Source organism: Filicampus tigris, chromosome 12, assembly GCF_054856515.1.
Source record: "Filicampus tigris isolate MCC_2025a chromosome 12, RoL_Ftig_1.0, whole genome shotgun sequence".
Taxonomy (NCBI): Eukaryota; Metazoa; Chordata; class Actinopteri; order Syngnathiformes; family Syngnathidae; genus Filicampus; species Filicampus tigris.
In genome coordinates, this window is record NC_141228.1 from 13,979,519 (window position 1) to 14,000,832 (window position 21,314).

Genomic DNA, 21,314 nt, shown 5'->3' on the forward strand with positions numbered 1-21,314 from the left:
AACTCATATTCCACAAACGCACTATTAATCAGAATGCCGTGTTTCAACTAGTGGGCCTGCCGGGAGCATATTCTTGAAAAAAATATGTTTGGGTTGATTTTCCCTTATTAGTATGTTTTATGATGTTATTACATTTATATTGTATTATACAGTGCTATTTTCTTTCATTAAAACATGGTTACAAGTAACTGTGTTTTTGGGGGGGCTTGGAACAGATTCATGGCATTTCAATTAATTTCAGTGGAGAAAACTGAAAATTGCTTTAGACCACCACTCGCACTGCTGTTTTTATCAGCCTTGTGCCAGAAGTCATTTTAACAATAAATACTACGACATTTCCGTAAAGCAGACGTAGTTTGCTTGTTACCTGCAACACCTGAGCATATAGACAGACATTAAAGAGTTAGCCGCTAAGCCTCGTTTCATCTCCCTTGCTAACTAAAACAGGAGCACATTTCAAATGAAGTGAGATTTACCTCAAGCTTCCTGCAAAGTATTAAAGGTACATCACGCGTAGGTGGCGTCTTGGACGATGTTACCTTTTTGATTGATTTTAAACTCACCTTTCACTTGATATAATGTAATATTGAAATTCGTTATCATTGTGACAAATTTTTACAATGCTTCTTCCCTTTTTGATGTTGCGTGGTAGTCACTTTGTAATGTGCATTACTGCCCCCTTCAGGACTGGAGTATACCGTTATTGACCGCGATGTTTGACAAATTATTTTTTTGTTGTTGTTTGTTTGGTTCGTCACAATCAGCGGGTTAAAGCATGTATTCTAAGTCTTGACAAGCAGACATAAGTCTTGCATGCCTCTTATCCACCATTAGCATATCAACAATGGTAGCGCCATATGTTTTATACAGCAGAAGAATGAACATAACACACCACCAGGTTTGCTTAACCAGGCACACACACACACACATGCACACGCATGCACACTGTACAAAGACTAATTCTAATCCATTGACTGTTTGCATTCACACTTACTTAAAGGAAATAAAGAAAACACTCCACACCCACCATCTCCTGCAGAAAGCTTTTATGCTAATGAAGACTTGTGCTGCCGTGCATTTCAGTAGAAGAGCTTGCAGCCGAGCTTGCTTCAGGTGGTCTACACTATGGTGTGATTTCATATGGAAAATCATATACCGATTTGTTAATATTAAGAGCATTTTTTTCCCGTAGGAAATAAAGGAAATAGAAGGATACCATCATCAAATTGTCATTATAAAACTCTTTATTAAATGTACAGGCAATGCTTTAAGAAATATGTTAACATTCTTTTCCATCATACAAGTGGAAAAAAAAAATGATATTAAGACACACTGCACCAGTTTGTCTTGCATGAAAGCAGTTCACGTATGAGTGTACGTAACATTCTTCTTCTTTAGTTAGAATTGTCAACTCATTGTCATGTTATTGTGCTGAGCAGCCAGGATAGAGTCGTGTGCCAAAATTTGCGTTTTTCTTTTTTTCGGACAAAGACTAAGTGAACACCCAGGTGGCAAAACTAGTCACACTCTGTACTTATTTAGTAGTACAAATACTTGTGCTTGGGCCGCATGGCCCAGCCACAGCTGATTCTAAGCCGGATAAAAATGGGTGAGTGGCATCAGGAAGAGCATCCGCCACGAAATCTGTGCTGAACAAACAAGTGACACATGTGGCGACCCCTGATGGGACTACCTGGAAGTTGCACCAACAACTCCTGTACACAATAGAAGTTAAAAAGTACAGACTTGGATTCAAAATTTGAATCATAGGTAAGCTACTAAAGCCGTACCGGTATTGTATATACATATACATTATACTTACTTACGTACCCATGAATAAAAAGACAAGCGTATGCTCCCTGGACCCTGTTGGTTTCCGCCTTATAAGACCCCAAGATAGCAATCAATTATGATTTCGAAGGCTTTTTAAATATCATTCTGTCAAATTTGATGAGGTACCAACACTTCCAAAAGATTTATTCAATTATAGTTATGTATGCTTTTTACGAATGACAATTTTGAGAGTGGGTTTAGTTGTGCTTTATTCAGATTGCTTGCTGCTTTTTATTTGCTTAGCTATTGATTTTGTCCATGTGTGTGTGTGTGTGTGTGTCTCGCATTGATGTAATACTTGCTGAAAGCATTTACAGCCATCGCTCAATTCTTTCCAGTCCCGTTCCACTTGTCTTGCCCGCCTTCTGGTGACCAAGCAAAGGAGCAGGGATCGCTTCTACTCAAATCCAGGTTTTCACTCAACTTGGAATTCAAACCAGCATCACTTTTTATTGTTAGACTTCGACATAGTGACCATTCTAGTTTTTTAACATTAGCAAGCGTGTTTGCATTTCGGCAAAGAGGAAAAGTGTGACGATATTAGCACAGTGTATTTTTTCTTTAATTGAAGACATTCATATATAGGAATCTGCTTCTGTTGCTCCACAGGGAGTCACCCTAAGGTCTGATTACAGATTCTAGGAAGGAACTTAGGTGTTTGGGCAATTTGGGGGGTGCATTGCTCCAAGTCAGTGATTATGTCATCGCAACTGGCTGCAAATGCTGCGCCTGGCCGGACAAGCACTGAAGGGCAGAATTATGAAGCCAGAGTGGAATGGAGGCTGCATGAGGAGAAAAAAAAAAAGGAAATGAAAATGGAGTAGTGCTGTATGTGTGATTAAACTGCCTGCCCACACGCAAGTGAAAGGCCACACAGTTCGACACAGACGCGGCCCTAATGAAAATATGACGCCACTCCCATGTATGATGAATGATGTGCATGAGTGTATAGAGCCTGCATGCACTCATGACACTTAAGTAGGATTTTGTGCTGAAAAGCTTTGCTTTTATCCTTTCGTTGTATGGAAACGTATGCTGTAGTGCCCCTTTTGTAGTGCGAGGAACCGTAATGGAATTTACCTTGGTGAAGCAACATGTGACTTATTGTGACTCATTGTCCAATGTTATTACATAAAGTTTTCAAGGTTATACATTGAGATGTTTAGTTTTTGCATTGTGGAAGTGCGCCAGCGGCTGCTGTGTTAGTCAGAAGATCTTATATCAGGGGTCTTCAATCCTACCTGTTTTCCATCTGTCCCTGCTGCAACACACACCTGATTCAAATGATCAGGATCGTTATCCAGCTTCTGCAGACCTTTGGTGAATATCTGTAGCAGGGAGAGATGGAAAACCGGCAGGACACCGGCCCTCGAGGAACAGGATTGAAGACTCCTACCTTATATACGCTACAGTGAACCCTTGCTATTTGAGCAGGATAAGGACCAAGCTTGAATGCAAATACCCCAAATCTGCAAATTACACACGCTCCCCTAAAAGTGATTACAATTGCCTAGCCTATAGTAATAGTTCAATCATAAATATACCACAAACTATTATCCCAAAAGACTTGCTAAGATGCTTGTATGATTTCCAACGCTTCAAAATATACCATACATTTTGTCATGAAAATTAAAAATGCTGTAATAATAATAACAGTAATAATAATAATAATAGTAATAATACACAAAAAATAGTTGGAGAATGTTTTGGTTAATAACAGGAAAAAGGTACCAAAAAAGCAAATTGTAGTTTTAGTTGTAGTTTTAATGACAGTACTACAGTATATAAATTGTCGTAGCCTAATTAGTGTGGAATTTTGTTATTTCTACCAGCCAATTAAGCAATACTACAGTACAAGTAAAATAAGAGTTAAAATTACATATGATGAAAGAAAAGCACATTATAACATTTCATTGTTAAAAAAAAGATAATGATTTTAACAAAAAAAATGAAATGACTTTAAAAATGTGTCTTACTGTTCTATTATAACAACAGTTGTCCAGGTAAGCATTTTTAAAATTTCATGTATTTCATGCTTTATAAATGTTTGGGGTGCACACAACTAACTTATTGGTTAAATATCAAAACATCAAATTAAGACAAAATGTTTTAAAAAACAAGAACAAAAAACGTTCTGTATTGATCATATATTTGAGATTTGTATTCTAGGCATTCCCTTTCACTTCTGGGCCAGTGAATTATTTGTAAATAGATACATTTCCTACTTAATTTTTATGCTGTTGTATCAGGTACACATGCGTACGTAATCAGTTAAGATTCAGTACAATTTTTTTTTACAAAGATGAGAATGTTCACTTTTAAATTTGTGAATTTAACATTGTGATTTGTTGTCGTGGTGTAAAACTGCACTGCGTCATACGGAGAGCTGGTTCTAATATTTTGCCTTGTTTTACAAATAATATTGCATAGACAATATAAGGTCTTAAGTGTCATTTAGCCGGATAGAGCAGGTTTTTCGGTCCAGATGCCGAGAATTTGCATCAGCCATCCATCGAGCGTGGGAACGGGCTCCATGATGATGATGATGATGATGATGATGATGGTGATGATGATGATGAAGGGGGTGTGCGTGTGGTGAAGGAAGTTGCACTTATTATGTGGCTAGACAGCCCAGCTGCAGTGACGTCCATTCAGAAACAGGTTAGGAATGACCGCAGGGGTCAAGGTCAGGGGTGCGATAGTGCGCCAGGGGGAGGTGTTCGTCTGTGTGTGTGTGTGTGTGTGCATCCCACCCCCCCCTCCCCCCTAGCTGGCCGACTGTCTGTAAGCTGCCTTCGTGTTTGCTTATTTTATAAGCTGCTTCTTATTGCTTTGCTCCACGGACAACTTGACGCAAAAGGGAATAGCCGGGGATCCAGGTGGGGGAGTGGTGGTGGGGGTGGGGAAAGTTCCACGCCGCCCACCCTCTGGCCCGTCTCCAGAAGTCCAAATCAAGTCAGGAATCAGTCCTGCATCCCCGTAGCCCACCCTCCTGGTCAAATAAGCCCCCCTCACAGCCCTATGGAGTGAAACCCAGTCAGACACTTTGACAGCCCCCCCCCAGCAGCACCGGCATCCCCCCTCCCGGTTGTCTCAGTCTGCTGCCTCCTGTAATTTAACATGTCAGCTCAGGGTTCATCTTGTGTGCACCCCAAAGTAGGTAGGCGGGCAACTCTTACACTTGCTGCAGCCGTGAGCATTGTATACAGTACTCTGTATGTGTCTTAAGATAGGGCTACCTTTGTTTGTATTACATTTTGACCACAGTAATTGATGCCACATCTCAATTAGTCTGTTTGAATGAATAAACACCTCTCCCATAAGAGATGCCCGCCTTTTAGCAGCAGTTAACAAAAAAAGGTAGTAGTTAAAAACAGAAAAACCCAGTCAGCAAAAGCACTCACACAGCTACTTGTGTGTAAAAAAAAAAAAAATAGTGGTAAAAATAGAAGTACTGATTCAACTCTACTACTTCAGCAAAAGTAGAAAAAAAAAGTATAGACTGAATTCAGTCAAAAGGTAAAAATGAAGAATAAATGTTTACTGTCAGTTATACACAGCATGTGTTTTGATAAGTTGTCACAATGAAAAAAAAAAAATTCTTTGCACACAAGATACTGTTGCACTTCTTGGGCTCTATTTTTGTAGACAGTGCATGTGCACTTGGGTCTAAAAACCGGCGCATCTTGATTTTCTTGCCAGTCCAAGCCTACTTTGGCGTGTTTAGGAATTTGGCAGACCAGCTGCACCATGCTGGATGTTCCGGCGGACTGAGGGTGTTTTCTTGTACATGCCACTGGCGCATCTGGCAATTTGGTGACTGAAAATAGGCAAAAATTTAGACCAGGTGGAAAGCAGGTCTAAGTTGTGGCGCACAGTGTAACACGATTTTGGTGGATTTGATAAAGGTGCAAGCAGATTGTGAGCTCCGCGGATATTAATGGTGGATGTCATCGTATTTCATTCATAAGTGACAACAGCGTCGGTGCAGTATTCCTAAGAACTAGCCTTCTATTTCTTTTTCTTTTATACACTTTATTGACAGTTTAGCACAGAGAGCTATTAAACGTACCATTCAACATGACGTTACGCTACCTTTTCTTCTTCATGTGTGTTCATGTGGATGTGATAAACTGAGGGTATAATAGAGGATAAAGTTCATTAAATTGAGGGTACAGATTAGTAAATTGAGGGTGCATTTTAGTCAACTGAGGGAACATATTAGCAAAGAATATTTTTTTTCTCATACCCTGGCTCTTAGAGATCTTCTTGCAGTTCCTTATAAACATATTTTGCACGTATCGATCTCCTGCATGCACTCCCAACAGGTCAGTTTATGTTTACACCATGTAGACTGTGTGCCTCTCCTGCATTAAATTGTGGAGGTGATCATGATGAGATCATGTTTTATGTTTTATTCATGCATGAATGCGCACACAAACTCCGACTGGTTTATATTTCGGACATGTACTATGAAAGTACAATGATTTCCAATGGAGAGTTTGTAATCGGTTCGTCCAGTGACTCCGACCGAACAAGGACAGAACGGTAGGGGGCGCGGCCATTGTCCTCATTAACAAGAGGCGTTATTCATGGAGTCACTTATTTCCTAATTTCTCCCAAATTTATTGATAAAATAGAAAATGACAACTCTTTCCATTTATCTGATCAAAAAATATATAAAATGAACTTGTTAGTGAAAACATGGCTCTCCCGGCCCCACCGTCCCTTTAATGTAATTTGCTACTTGGATACTTTTAATAGGAGAATAAAAAAATATCGGGGGAGCTAGACAGAAGGGGGGCATTTCTGCTTCATTAGAAAGACAGAAAGCGCTTTCCTTCATCACCTCAACACACGTCGCCCCCTCTTTCTCCTCGCCTTCGCCTGAAGGGAGGGGATGGGTGGAGCGGTCCTCCACCCGCACAATAACAGCCTCCCTTTCGACCCCACCCCCCCTCCCGGCCTCATCGTCTCAGCTCTCGCGTTGAAATCAAGCTTATAGCCACGGCGGTTCGGTGACCGCTCACCTTATTCACACACACTGCACCCACCCACTGCTTAAATCCCTATCAGCATGTCAAGTTAAATGTCTGCCCAGCTGGGGTTGACACACATACATGCACGCACAACGCTCACACACGTGCATTGACACAACGCCATCTTTTGCTCGCTCACAGGCTTTCGCCTTCATCCCCGCTGACCCCCTTCACCTCGTCTTTTCCTCCCTGCCACCTCTCCTCCGAGCTACTAGATTTGCACCTGCTTTATCACGGCCCACTTTTTCTTATTATGTTGTTTATTTATTTCATTCTTTTTCAAACAGCTTTCTTCAAATGTTGCTCTGCACCCTCGGGCCGCGCCTCCTCCCGCTCACCTTTACATCGTTGTGATTAAAAAGTTGCAGGAATCCTCCATCCTCTAAATTTGTCACGGCAACAACTCCGGGGTCATTTTATCTGCTAATAAAATCAGCAGCTGAAATATCTGCAGTATGAAATAAGGTCCTATATTTTTTCTCTTATATTTTTTTATGTAGTGCTATCACAGAATATAAATGAAAAAATTGTCCTATTTAATCACTTTGCGGCGAATCTAAGTAATAATTGGCTTGAAATGTAAATTACTTCAAAACCATTCAAATAGCAGACCTTTTGATATATATATATATATATATATATATATATATATATATATATATATATATATATATATATATATATATATATATATATATATATATATATATATATATATATATATATATATATATATATATATATAAAGAGGGACATAAAAATAAGACACACCAGGTTAAAAGGTGCATTATTTTTCGGATGCATTGTATGTTACGTAGTTTATTCTAATCGTACCGTATGTTTGATAGATTTAGCGCTAAAATGCTAGGTTCAGGCTGGTTAGCTCCGCTTGCTTTTGTTTGTTTTTTACACTGTGGTTGCTTCGAGCGGAGGAGGGGATCCTCCGACAGATGAAATAAAAAATTTGAACATCGCTAGTCAATGTGGTGACCGATGGTTGTGTTATTACTTTGGCTAATGCTAAATGCTATCTTGGTTGAAAGCTGTAAACAAGTCACTGCACCCACCATTATCCAACTTTTTTTGCTCAGTCCTGGCAGCTATAGGATGCTGGCTGTGTCGTTTCCCTCGCGCCGGTCCTATTCCACATTGTAGCATTGGAAATACGCCGCCAGGAAAGCTCAGCTTGCGTTGGGTCTAGCAGGACACCTGCTAGTGATTAGATGCTGATGAGAATGAGAATGCAAACTTGAATAGGAAAGAAAATAGGAAGGAATTTAACTTTATGTTTACCTCTCGGTCCAACAGACTGCAATGATATTGTCCCACATTGTAATATTAGAAACGCGCCGCCAGAAATATCTCGCCTAAGGCTAGTACGACTACATTTCCCATGATTCTTAGACACAGGAGCAGGAAGTAGTTGTAATTCCAGTATGACGAAACCATGTAGATGCCTGCTAGCGATTAGATGCGGACAAGAATGACAAGCCAAACATAACAGGAAGGAATTTGAATGAGATATGACAAACTGAAAAGCCGACGTTCATCCATGCATAGGGCACACACGCCTTACATCTTTAATTTAAAATGTTCTCTTTTTTTCCCATCAGGCATTACGTGGACAGCACAGGGCTTGACTAGGATGGGGTACTTGCCACATGCACGTGGCGATAAGCTAGGGGAACATGGACCACGTGGAGGTGTGTGCGCACTTTGATCATATGATTCCCTCAACACTGTTAATCAAACACACACACACACACACACACTTACAGACAGTCCTTTTCAGTTCATCTGTTCTGTGGTCAATTTGAATCTCAGTGTGAAAGTTCATTGTTATTCATTCGACTGTCATCCTGTGAGTCTCCCCCTGCCCAGGACAAACACACGTGTGCATATACAGACACAGGCACACACACAAGCACAGGTATTGTTTAGAAGCAGGATATCTACTGTGTGCAATGTGTGTGTGTGTCAAGAGATGCTACTGATGTTGTTGTTCCATCACTTGTGTGGCAATGGTGAGAGCAGATGTTCGGCCCTTACCTGTCAAATCGTGGCCTTTATTTTGGAGGAACATGTCTGAGGGTGAATTTAAAGAACCATATTTCCTCAAGTCGAGCCAGTGAAACAAAAAATAACTCTTGCTTTCTAACAAGTGTCTTCTTATTTCTCCTTTGATGAAGTTATATATGTACACGGATGGACAGCCAGTTATCAAATAACTTGCTAAGACAACAAGATGTATCAAGGCGTGCAGAGTGAAAAAAAAAAAAAAAGCACCTCCCCTCCAATAGATGCTTGCTTTGTTTTTTGTGGTAAATATATTTTTTTAAGGCGGCACGGTGGTCGGCTGGTTAGCACGTCCGCCTCACAGTGCAGAGGTCGTGGGTTCAATCCCGGCTCCGGCCTCCCTGTGTGGGGTTTGCATGTTCTCCCCGTGCCTGTTTTCTCCGGGTACTCCGGTTTCCTCCCACATTCCAAAAACATGCATGGTAAGTTGATTGGACTCTCTAAATTGCCCCTAGGTGTGATTGTGAGTGCGGATGTTTGTCTTTGTGTGCCCTGCGATTGGCTGGCAACCAATTCAGGGTGTCCCCCGCCTACTGCCCGAAGACAGCTGGGATAGGCTCCAGCATGCCCCGCGACCCTTGTGAGGATAAGCGGTATCGATAATGGATGGATGTTTTTCATTGGGCAGCATCTTCATAAGCTGGGTTTGGAGAAGCTGTTTACAGAGTTCAACAAAGCTTTAAATCCTCAGCCCGCCCATTCCTGTGTGAAGGGATGGTTCCATAGTATGATGCACCACTGGGGGGGCCTCCAACGTTCAAGTCATGAGGGCAACCTTTGCAGTTAGCAGTAGCTTAAGCCAACACAGTTCACGGTTGCTTTAGATGATAACTGGCCTTTTCCCGTATTTAAATTGTAACCTGGTCAAAATAGTATATTTTTTTATTACGCTACCCTTAACCCATACTCTGATTGCATGTTTTTTCCCCTGTAACTCTGTCTTGGGGAATACAATTATTCGACCACAATAAAATATTTAAAGTTTTATGCTACACAACAAGGTTGTCACACGGCAATCGACAAAAACAATCCCTTCCCCAAATCATTTTCCTTCCGCTTAGCCCTCCAAACTGACATTTGACTTGTTGTATCATACCTCTACAACGCCTTTACCTTATTGACAGTGGCGTTATTTTTCACCTTCCAGTGTCACACCGGGGTCACGCCTTTCATTTTCAACCTCCCTGTGTCCTTTTCACACTTTAAATCACATACGGTATGTGTCGCATACGCTGTTTGTGTGCGTGTGGATGTCTGCATGCTCACTTGATGTGTACTGTTAGGGCTGCTATTAAACTGTCTGACTGCATCAAGCGCATTCAACCATATACTCTGCGTACACATGTGTACAAACTTCTCATGGCAGGCCAGACAATGGGCATAGGAAATTATCAGAGGTGGGTAACGTGGCCATTGTCACTCTTTTTTTAGAATATTACTCAAATACAAAGTCAAAGTAGAGAGTAGTCCTCTGAATAATTACTTGAGTAAATACTGAGTATTCAGTAAAAAAAAAACCACTCAAATATTGAGTAACTGTAATATGTAACCGTATTACACGTCAACTTCACTCAGCTTCAGAAAGTGACAACCTACTAAATGCTTTTCATTCACCTTTTTACACACACACTATTTAGATTTGGGTAACAGATTGGCACCAGAAACAACGTATGTATCTTTTAAATCCGATGACTGTACATGGCATTACATCAATTAATTCTAGATCATAATTAATCAATCCCTCAATTTTTTTAACCTCTTGACAGCATGTTTATTGTTGTGATTTCGATTTGCAGTAGCGTATAACTGCACTGCATACTGTCAACAACCATAATCACCTTCATGAGAGGCCTATTAGATTGTTCAGGTGTACCTAATGAATTGTCCAGTGAGTTTATATCATGCGCCTCTCCCCCTCACAGCAACTTGTCACATTTTCTGACTGTGGGGCAATTAGAATTCGGCAGGGGTGGCGCAGAGAGTCAGACAGTTCCGAGGATCTACTCGACAGCCTGACTACACTGCAGTGGCGGGGTGGTGGTGGGCCTACCTCATATCCTCAATAGGACATTAGGTGGGGAGCATAGCCTGAATGGCATTTTGAGACCCCTCCTAGGTCCTCACTGCCCCCCCCCCCCCCCCCGCCCCCTGAAAGCTGCACCCCTCAGAGCTCAGACCCATTGAGGGGGTCCCACCAGACGCCCTCCACTCGTCAGCCTCTCTCTGCATAAATTACAGCCAGCTAACCAACCTCCCTTGTGTCCCGTCTCCCAATCTGTTAAGACCCCCACCTCCCTGGTCTCACCCCCCCCCCCGACCCCAGAGGGTCTTCTCTCCTCAAATCCTCCACGTTACGCCCATTTCCTCTCCGGCGTCTCCTCACATTTTCCCTCTAAATCTCCTGCTCCCTCTCGGCCGGCCTCCTTTATATTCCCTGCTTTGGCTCTCCATCGCCAGTCGTCCCGCTTCTCTCCTCCTCCTATTCAGCCTGGATATTGTTTACATCTGTCTCGCTAATCACCATCAGAGCCGCAGTAGACCTCACAGATGTTGTAATAATGCAGGCGGATTATCAGGTTTAACACTCGGGCTTATTTAGGGGAGTTTTCCTCCCCCCCATGGTCTGCTCCTCTGGTGTTTGACCTCTTATTTCTGAGCTGGGATTCAGCAGTCTTACACTTCTTGGTTTTGACTTTCCATCCGAAGCGTCCTCCATGTGGAACTTTGTTTGATCCTGCTCGCTGTGAATTGATCACAGCCGGGATTATAATGAACACCAGTAAATTATCAAGGGGAATATGTTTCATCTCACCCGCAATAGGAGAAAATCCACAATACATGTTTGAACTTGTGAAAACATGCTTCCTCAGCACCCTTTTAGCTCGCACAGTTGCGCTACAGATAAGAGGCAAAGCGTGCTTGCTCACAGTTTACTGTAGAACTGACACATAAAACATAAGATAATCAAGTGCTGTATTGAAACGACAAAACGTTTCACAGTGACCCTTAAGTCAAAGTAAAACTATGGAAAATATGCGGTGCTTTTATTTAATGTGTGGACGCTAGTACAAGCAAGAGCCACCACTTGTGTCTGCAGCGTTGCCGACTCAGACACATTTTTGCTTTATTTAGTTACGTTTCCGACCCCTTTAGCAACTGCTTTTCCACAAAAGAGACAAAAATGGCAAAAATGACAACAGTAGCCCTAATGTTAGCAACATTCCTTTTTCAGGCACTACGGATGTAAAAGGGACAAGAAGATTTGGGAGTCACAACTAGAAACGGCGAATATGAGTTTGCTGTTGGCGCACCAAAATAATGTTGGAATTTTGAATTTGTAAAGATGTAATTTTAACGACTTTTATAGAACTTTGTTTAAAATGAGGATTTCCTAATGATAAAAATATGTAACAGACATACACACCTAATAATTAATTTAAAAAGGCAATATGCTTTTTCTAATTACATCAAAGATAATACAAAGTTGAGGTTAGCATGTTGACACAGCCCTCGGCAAGCGTTTCACTTTGTCATGTTGCCTCTTTGCAAAATTAATTGCCTCACCCCTGTATGTGAGCATAAAAATGTTCAACGGTGCGTGAGAGCGTTTCTGTAGTGCATGTAAAAATGTTTCACTTGTGTATGAGTGAAAAAAAATCACTTGCGTGTATGAGTGCATTTCACTAGTGTGTGCACAAAGTCAGACAAAATTATGTGCCTGATGGCCCCTGATGTTTGTCGCTCGTGTTGCGTATGCTGTGTAGAATGCTTAGCAGCTAGCTAGCTTCCTTTCTCACCATGGCGACGCCCCTCTGCTCCTCTAAATTATAATTAGATGCTCTTCAAAGACTCAGCATCTTGTCGGCCGGTTTTATGACCAAGCACATCCGATGCACGTGTGTGTGTGTGTGTGTGTGTGTTTGTGTTTGGGGGGGGGGTCAGTGTATTCCTGTCTGGAACCTAATCCCAAAGGTGATATTAGTCTGGTGAGGGGGCAAACACACCACCCCCTTACTTGTCTACGTGCGTGTGTGTGTGTGTGTGTGTGTGTGTGTGTTTTGATGATGCAGGCGTTAGGGTCAGCGAGTAAACCCAGACAGACTCTATCTTGACCCCTGACCCATCACTGTCTACCAGTGCCGGTTGGGAGAGTGGAGGGCGGAGGGGGTGCGGGTCACACGCGTGCGCCATTGATGCAGACAGCTGATAGAAAATACACGCGCACACACTTACATGGACATATGTCAGAGATGCCCCCCTTCTGGTGTTTGTTTGTTACAAGCAGTGTTTCCTTTTTTTCCTCATCGTAATTACAGTGACCGCACAGTGATTTTAACTTGGCTTTTTTTTTCTCCACAGATGACGCTACCATTTGTTGCCATGATGATGTAAAGCTGCAATCAAGGACAGGAACACATGCAACAAAGTGCATGCTTTATATTTATTATTATTATTGATATATTTTTGGATATGTCCAGATGTAGAAGATACAAGTTTGATGTATCATCACATGATTAGATTGGTTGAAGAAGCTCCTAAAAGGTATGTTTAGGAATCCTAAGCAGTCACATTTATTTAAAAAAACAACATATTTTTAGTAATGTATAATGTATAATCAGAAATTAATCAGATTTTGTTCATCATTATTATTATATTATGTCTGTCTAATTAAAAGCATGTATTGCCACGTTGCGTTTATTTTGTAAAAGCAATAACAAATTAATTATTTCCTGTAGTTTATATTTATCAAAAAACGTTTATTTTTTTTGGTTTTTCTAATAAATTAGATTTTGATACATTTTTACTCTTTCTATTGGATCAAATGGTATTTTCTTTATATCTTTAAACCAAAAGAGAAATTGCTTTTTGTTGGTAATAATAATAATAATAATAATAATAATAATAATAATAATAATAATAATAATAATAATAATAATAATATAATGTACATGATTTTCATTTCTTTCATTGGACCACTTTTTGGTTGGTATTGATCAGAGAAACAAAGAACATTGGTTTTAATTTAAAAAGAAATACATCTAAATAATTTGTATAAATGTGTTTTTTTTTACAGAAAAATAAAGAATATCATTGTCATTGTATTATTTTTCAAATAAAAATATATAAAAAATAAGAAGATAAAAGCTTTTTGTTTATTTCATCGGCCCACATTTATTTTAATCAGAGAAATAAATTACATTAAAAACAAATGAGATACATGCATTTTTAAATACATTTTCCTTTACTAGGATTACTTCTTTGGTGGCTAGAAGAAATTACAGCAGTATATTGGATCATAGCGAGGCATGGAGGGTTTATTTTTAAAACTTACTCAAGCTCAATGATGGTGTAAGCAGTAAAAAATGTTTTTTAGTCTTTCTGTGTTTTTTGACAAGAGTTGCCTTTGCATTGATGTCCATACTGCAAGTAGTACACAATATAATTGATGAATTTCGAAATGCTACCAATATTGTCCTTTGATTTCCAATAAATGTGTGAATCAAAAACATGCCTTTTCTGTTGTTGTACATTTTTCTTAATGTTTTTCGAAAAATGAACTGGCAGTACAAAAAAGAGATATTTTGCATTTTCCCCTACTTTTACATACCGTTTATGAAAACACCCCAACTATCAATAAACAGATCCCCATTATGGTCGTTCATAGTAGCGTGCTGTTTACATGCCTACATACAAAGCCACGGACACCCGTTGTGTGCGATGACTTGAGCAGTGACTGAAGAATTGGAAGGAGAACAGTTCAAGCCGCTGGCCCAAATCTGTGGTGTCAATTAGACGTCTTTGTGGTCGAGCAGCAGGAGCGATGAAGCAAGTTGCCGATGTTGAATGAAACCTTTTATTCAAAGCCACACACACGGACACACACGTTGGGGGTGGCGAACAATAGTGAACTTCTTTGTTTAAAGGCCAAATTGTTTATTACCATTCCCAGTTGAACTTAAAACAAAAAATTAAGGATGGGCGAGTACCGATACCCAGGTATCGGTATTGGGCCGATGCTGGCCTTATTTTTAAGGTACTGGGGTATTCAGGGAGGCTGCCAAAACCAACCAAAAATACCTAAAGGGAAAGTCAAGCCAAAAAAATTCCTGACAATAATATGTTATATGTGGCTCCACTAGTCTGAACTCGGCATTCTGATTAATATTCAGTTATGAGTAAATTATATGAGTATATATGAGTAAATTAGCAGTGAAGTGGCAAAAGGGCCACCCCTTGACATGAATAAAACCGGTGGATTTTACTGCTTAACACATATTCCACAAATGAAATATTAATCAGAATGCCACATTTAGACTAGTGGGGCTACATAGAACATCATATTGAAAAGAACATTTTGGGGCGAATCATAATTGCGTCAAAAAGAAATGTCTTTGTTTACAATCTTTTGGCATTTTTAAATTTTGTAGCTTAAAAGTACTAGAGGTTTCAGTATTGGTGAGTACTCAGAGTGAATGCTCAAACTGGAATCGGTCTGAAAAAAATTAGTATTGAACAGCCCTACTAAAAAACAGTTGGGTCAAAAATAACCCAAATTGGGTCAAAAAAGGATCAACCCAACTTTTGGGGTTAACCACAAATGAATGAATTGCAAAACAATCCCCCAAAATTGGTTGTTTTGTACAATTTTTGTTGTTTTGTGGGTTATTCGTTCGACCCAACTTTTTGGGCTAAATTGATAACCCAAAAAGTTGCATGGGTCCCTTTTTAACCCACTTTGGGTTATTTTCAACACAATTGTTTGTAGAGAAACAAATATGTTGTATTTTAAACAACTACCGGTACTTAACTTTACAAAAGTCAGCTAGCTTAATGCTAACACACAATTGAAAAAAAAAGCCAGTGAAAGGCTGATAAAACTAGCATCAATGTAACCCTGCAACACATTTTTAATCACAAACGCTGCAGTAACACATGTACACCGACATGATAATAATACTAATGTAAAACATGCATTGCCTTACTTAAGTTGGTATCGTGCAGAGGAAAAGGGGAATAAGAAGCTAAAAATGGTATCTATAATAGTGGACAATTAAACCGTGAATGTAAACAGACCCGCAGGCCTCGGCCTCCCCTCGGCTGGTGCTGACCTAGAAGAAGAGCCGGCCGGGCAGGCCTCTGTACAATGGAGTGTGTGTGTGAGCGTGTGTGTGAAAGAAAGTAGGAGATTATCCCATTCTGCGTGTCCAGTCACCAGTGCAGTATCGACCACGGCGGGCCACCCGGGGTGCCTCCAGCCAGCCGTGAGATGGCCTGATATACATGCTCACTGGCCATGCTGGATTCCCTCACACTCCATGGACATTCTGGAAAATGCTGGAATGACCTCTGTGCAAAGTGTGCATACACACACACACACACACTTGCGCACACGCTTGGAGTGCAGTGGCCATCAGGTCATTTTGGGTGTCCGGCGAGGCGAAGCCGAGGTCATCGGGGAGGTGGAAAAGCTCTTTAAATGGTGGGAATGATAGCGTAACACCTATAGATGGAGTTACGGATCATGTCGCATGAAGTTTGTGTGTGACTCTTGTTGAGAATGATGGCCACGCCAATGCATGGCTGGGCAAGCGAACGCCACCGGACGTTGTAGTCCAGAAATGAATAAAACCTTAGAAAAAAAAGACAAAAACATGTGGCCTACAACATTTAATTAAATTCACGGTCGGACATAAGTCCATCCTTCCGTCCTTAATCATGCCCTCTGTGACCCTTTTTCCTTCCTTCCCACATCTTATCTTATTTCCTATCATTTATTTATTCATTTGCTTGCTTGTTTGTTTGTTTATTTAAACCTTCAGAAACATAAAAAACATAAACTAAAGGAACAACTGCTCCAGTAACTGACTTTATTAACTGTTCCTGGGAGGCATTAGAGGGGGAAAAAAAAGGCCCTTTGTCATCTAATTGCCCCTCCACTGTTTGTTTGTGTTGTTAACATCCTGGGCGGTTGCAACACAAAAGGCCTTTAAAGACTGGGGACAGCGGAGCACAAAGCTGTAAAACACACAAACAGGGTTATTTACATGGAGGTGTTACTACAAAGCAAAGCTTGTGTCAGTACATTTCTGCTTGGAAACAAACATTTTGTGTGTTTTACAAAACTCAACTTTATTGAAGCCTATCTATTGACCTCGTATTTTATTTACCTTCTTGTATTTTATTTATCCTCTTGTATTTGATCTACCTTCTAATAAGGCTCCTGTGGAGCATTTGCACTCGCGCTAAAACACTTAAAGCAGACGTTTGTCCAAAAAAATCTTGTGCAGTATGAATTTTACCATGTTTTGTAATTCATAACTAGGACGTTTCAGAAAAAAATTCCACCTGTTGCTGAAACTAACCCTTAATTTGAAAAAAATACTCAATATAATATAGTTACATATGACATTATTGTTATATTATTACAATTATTATCAAAACCTGATGCTCTAGCAAAAATTTAATCAAGAAAAATCTATTTACATCTCTGAATAGAAAATTAGGCAAAGATTTACTGTCCAGTGTTACTGTACGTTCCGTGCGAGAACTTTTCGCAGAAAAATACAAAAATAAGAATACATATCATTTTTTACGAGCTGTCCGCAATCCACCTAAAATGGGTCCACGACCCACCCGTTGACAATCTCTACTCTAAATTGTCCGTAAATGTGAATGTGAATGGCTGTTAGGCTTTATATGTCCTCCGTTTGTGTGGCAACCAGTCCAGAATGTACCGGGCCTCTTGCGCAAAGAGTGCGAGGATAGACACCAGCTCACCCGTGACCCGAATGAGGACAAACGCTACAGAAAATGAATGGATAGTTTTCATTGGAGTCAAAATCCTAGCAACCAACAAAAAGACTATTGTGAACCGTACTGGAAAAAGAAAAAAACTGTGCTGTGTTGTTGCAGTGAGTGTAACATTCAATGAATCTGCTGAAGTAAAACCTAAAGAGTGCACCCTCGCTCAGTCGTCCCCTCGCCTCCCCTGAACTTGGCCCAGACGCCTCATAAAATGTGTTGCCTCAGCCCAGTGTGTACACACAGAGGAGCAAGTGGACTGACCCTGGACGTGGGCGGGTGGGGCAGACGCCGGGTGGCGTGTGTGCGTTAGACAACCCGGGGCCCACTTTGTCACGCTGACCGCGGCGCCGCCATTGAATGTGTGCACAGGGAGTAGAAGGTTCACAGGACCCCGAGCCATTCTCATGCAAAACGCGCCATGGCCTTCCATCCATCCACACCTCGCTTTTCTTTTTCTTTTTTGCAGGAAACACACATGCATGTTTATTAATGACCACCAACCACCATGAATCTACCACCCTTGTCTGTTTGCGAGTCACGTTGTCATAGAAACCATCAATAAGCCGAAAACACCGGCTGGAGTTGATTTCAGTGGGAAAAGAAGGATACAAGATGAACACATCGCAATTTGCTGTAACCTTGACAGTGAAAAACAATTTTCGACTACATGTTTCCACCAATTTCAGATTGTGTCTTTGCCTTTATGGTAAATTAGCCACGCTTTTTCCTTCATTCTTCTTTTTGAAGGTGCTGCTTGTCGCCGCTGTACACCTCTCATCAACTTTGAATCTGCTCCACACAGGATTTTTTTTGACAAATGCCAAAATGGTGAAGTTGACATACATTGGAATCTTGGTTAATGAACAACCTTGTTTACAAATAATTCAGTTTACACAGAAACTTTCGAAGGAGAATTACCTCAGTTGAAACAATATTTTGTGTGTTAGTATGGACTCGTGGAAGCTAGCCTCACTTGTGCTTTTTGTCACATGAGAATTGTGTTGATGATCTTGCGCCAGTGTGGTTAGGGTAAATCTACCAACTGTATTATTCTAATTAATCAAATTTGTACAGCACTTCACTTAAAACTGAAAGACGCTTGACATAACTGCACAGAAACAATAGCAAGCAATGAGTAGCTAGCAGTGGCTAGCTAGCGGCGGCTAGGCTCACTTGTGTTTTTCTCGCGCTGAGTAAACATCATCTGTGTCACGCATTGCAAGTACAGTACTGCGTCTCAGAATAATACCTAAGAAATAGAAAACTGCATGTATTTGTAACATTAGGTAGCTAATCACTCTTGAAAAAAAGGAGGAAGTCATCGTCAAAGATGAGGATTATGTTTGTGAGCTTGCTTCACAGTTTGGTTTGGGGAACCAACTTATCCTAATTATATAATGAATCAAAGTTGTACAGCGCTTCTTCACTTAATAATGTTTCTTTCTTTCTTTTTTCTTTCTTTCTTTCTTTCTTTTTTTTTATGAATGCAGTATAAAAAAAATCTTCTGACTAACATGGGAGCTGCTGTCACACTTAAAGTAAACAAGAGTCACCTCGTGATAATGAACATGCAAGACCTACAAGAATCACCTTGGGTCGTGAACCACATGCTGCTTTACCAAATCTGAAGACAAAGACATCATCTGGATCAATTGTCGCTATTGCGCCTCCATCGGACACAACAATGTCGCGCTTCGGTGAGTTCTGTCTGAAAAGGATATGGCAAATGTGAAAGGGGCCATATTACTGTTGAAGTGTAAAGTAAGTCTCAAGTCTTAACCTTCAAGTTTCAAGCATTTCCTTGGTTACAATGGAAAAATAATCAAGCATGTTGAGTCTCGACTAAATGTCAAGCAAGTTGAGTCAAGTGATTACGTCGGTTGAATAAGTCAAGTCATACAATCTTGCTCAGTCACCACATATAGTCCGTTGTGCTTTTTCAACTTACCACACAGCGTCTGTACATGGGTTAGTTAATCAGTAACTTTTTTTTTTTACGTATCCCAAATCAGACTCCATATTATGTCTTACTTTATTGTCTTCTCAATAAATGCATAACCGACATGAACTACTACCAGAGAAAAATTCCTTTTGATTCTGATTTTGATTAAGCTTAGTTCATGGTTGTGCAAAATTGGGAAAGATTATGCCATTCTCTCTACGAACCGAATCTCTATACTGACAAGTTGATTCATGTTGTAAAATGACATATGCATCATTCCCTCTCGAGCCGAGCAGTCCCATATCCAATCAAATAGCAGTCCCACTGAATCGGTTACACTTTAAAATGAACCGTCCTTGTTTTGCATCCCTTGTGGTAGCTACTCATCCAGTGTCCCAGCAAGTCCTAAAAATTGGCACCCGAGTCCCCACCTCTGTGGAGCAGTGCTGCCATTGCAGTATGAGTTTGATTGAGTGCGGTCCAGGCCGGCGTGCACACTCCCTCTAATGGAAGCAGCTCAGTAATGCACTGACCCCGCAGCTTTTAACAGTGCTGCCAAGCGATAAGTGGCCATATGTGCTGGATCTTGTAAAATTAACAAGACTGAGCTGCAGCACAAAGGGTGGTGGGTGTGGGGGGGAGAATGTCCCCGCTGCACTTTAGCATGCACACTTTGAGCCACGACATGTCTAACTATGGTTTGGGTTCCAAAGTAGGGTCATAATTTATTAACAGTGGTTAGGATGATGGATGCAATCAGGACCGTCACTTTTGAGTAAGCACAATGTGTCGGGCCCCATCGTCCATTGGGGTGGGGGGGTCCCAGTTTGCGTGAGGGGACACATTTCGACATCATTGAGTGCGTGAATGCTGCGACATTGTTAAAATACCAGTTTTAAACTAGGGTTAGGGTTTCAAATTAGGGTCGTAAACTAGAGCTAGGGTTTTGAAGTATGGGTTCAAACAAGACCCAGGGTCTCAAATTAAGATTGTAAACTATGGTTAGGGTTTCAAAGTAGCGTTTTAAATTAGAGCTCTGGTGTCAAAATTGGACTTTAAACAAGCGTTAGGGTCTCAAAGTAGGATTTTAAGATAGGGTTAGAGTATCAAAGTAGAGTTTTAAACTAGGGTTAGAGTTTCAAAATAGGGTTTTAAACAAGTTTTAGGGTTTCAAATTAGGGTTTTAAAATAGGGTTAGGGTTCTAAACAAGGTTTAGGATTTAAAATTAGGGTTTTAAACTAGGGTTAGCGAGTGTTTTTAAATTAGAACTGGGGTTTCAAAGTAGGGTTTTAAAGGCCCAATTTGATATTTTTTCAACCATAAAGGGTGCTTTACAGGAGAGGCCTTTACAGGACAGTTTATGTTGTATAAAATGCCTCTCAAGGTGTTTGAATGCCCGCTGGATTTATGAACGCTGTCTAGTGCAGAGTGGCTTCAGTCCTGAGTCGCCCATCAAAGTGACTGCGACTGGACGCCGTCCAGAGCTGGTACTTGGCACGCACGACGTGTGCGCACTCACGCGCACACGGAGACACACGCTCATACTTTAATATTTACACTCTCATCCAATACATCAGCACCGCCGTCGCACTGTGCCCTCGCCCGCACATTAATCAGG

The 21,314-nt window shown here is 40.8% G+C and overlaps 1 long non-coding RNA gene across 4 annotated transcripts in view; it reads left to right on the forward strand.

Annotated features, from left to right (window-relative positions):
* LOC147138613 (uncharacterized) overlaps nucleotides 1-14,461 on the forward strand; it is a 56,198-nt gene extending 41,737 nt beyond the window's left edge. For all 4 annotated transcript variants that reach the window (XR_015089018.1, XR_015089016.1, XR_015089017.1 and 1 more), the window contains 2 exons: nucleotides 8,486-8,575; nucleotides 13,308-14,461. This is a non-coding gene — a long non-coding RNA (uncharacterized LOC147138613). The remainder of the gene's footprint in view (nucleotides 1-8,485; nucleotides 8,576-13,307) is intronic.
* The last annotated feature ends 6,853 nt before the right edge of the window (nucleotides 14,462-21,314 follow it).